Here is a 1,914-nt window from a genome sequence, read left to right as displayed (position 1 = left end):
TTATTTATATATAAATACGTAATAACTTATTTAATATGTAATTTTTAATATGTACGCAACAGTTTTTTATAACACTACTTGATATTGTATTTTATACGAATGTATAATATAGAAAAATCATCCTTGTCTCTTAGTAGTTATTGTTAGTAGCATGATGAGATGCATTTAGTGTTTCTTTTTTTTCTCATTACTCTGCACAACATTATAACTAGATGCATATATGCCACAAAAGTTGACTTAATTCACATTGCAAAGCTATAATGTCTCCAAAATGACGTTTGCCAATTATAAAAAAAAAAATGTCATATATATTGTCTAGAAGTGAGGGATGTTTGAAATTAAATAAAATGATTGCTAGATTTAATGTTGAAAGCAGTAATGGTCCCCCATATAAAGTAAGAAATTGGAGACTCAAACTCATGAGAAGCTTATTAATCTTCCAATCTCTTTACAGTATATATATGCTACTTGCATTGCCAGAACAGATGTACAAAACTAACTGAAAAAATAAACAAGAAATGAAAATAAATAATAAAAGGGAAACTGAAATAGAAAATTCATAGCCTCACACGCATGAGCATTTATAATGGGACAAATTGATAAGTTCTTACAACTGCAAATGCAATATAACATGGTGGAACAGAGAAATTGGAGGCTAGAAATGCAAGTAGCAAAAGCACTCTATATCTATATTTTCCAAGTGTATCTTGTGATGATGCTGTATTTTCTTTAATTTGTTTAGTTTGTTTTTATCATATATATATATATAATGTGAATGAGATTTATATATATAACAATAGGAAATACTAATATAGTATAATAGATTAATAGTAATATCAATTATATTATGTGTATACTAAAATTAGTCATCAGAATTAGTTATTAATACAACAACAAACAAATAACAACAACAAAGCCTTGTCCCATTAAGTGGGGTCGGTTACATGAATCAAACGACGTCATTGTGCTCTGTCATATATCATGTCTACAGAGAGACCGTTTACATGTAGATCTCGTTTGACCATCTCATGGATGGTCTTCTTAAATCTTCCTCTATCTTTTGCCCCTTGTCCATCTTCCATCTCATCTACCCTCATGACTGAATATTCTATCGGTCTTCTTCTCACATGTTCAAACCATTTGAGACGCGATTCAACTATCTTTTTCACAATGGGTGTTACTCCAACTCTCTCCCTATGTTATACTTGCGGTACATAGCCGGTCCCAAAACCGGATAAAGGAGGAGGGTTGTGTTAAGTTTTCGACAACCAACATATAAATATAGTCGAACCCCATGACAAGAATTAGTTATTAATATAAAATATATATTAAAATATAAAATATATATTAAAAATAAATTAAATAATATATATTTATACATACATGAATATACGATGATTTATTTTTGTAGTAATATACATTCGTTGTACTGTGTATATGGTCAGATTTTGTAACTGGCTAGATTTATGTGAGAGAACAATGTGTTGATGGTATATATGATTGGACCAAACAAATCAACGACGATTTAGCTGACTTTATATTTTTATTTATTTATTTATTTTTGGATTATGCTTTCCTATTTTTGGTGTTATTTTTAGATAGAATGGAAGCAACGGAAACTGCGTGGACAAGTGTTGGTTCGGTGGCCATTAATCTTTTTCTGAAAAATGATGATGGACGGTGAAGAATAAATTCATGGCACAGGCGAAATAAATTGCAAGAATAAAGTGAGTGGCTGGAGTGTGAAGGAGAAAAGAAGCATATATAAAACTTATTAAACAATGAACTATTCTCAACTAAATTCTCCTCTTAATTTTTAAATGAAGAATATATTAAATGCTTGTTTTTTATTTTTGAATTGTGGAAATATTATATTTATTTGATTTTCTTTTAAAACAGAGAACTTTGACTAAA

This window comes from Arachis ipaensis, chromosome B04, assembly GCF_000816755.2.
Source record: "Arachis ipaensis cultivar K30076 chromosome B04, Araip1.1, whole genome shotgun sequence".
Lineage (NCBI taxonomy): Eukaryota > Viridiplantae > Streptophyta > Magnoliopsida > Fabales > Fabaceae > Arachis > Arachis ipaensis.
Note: the sequence above shows the minus strand (reverse complement) of the source record.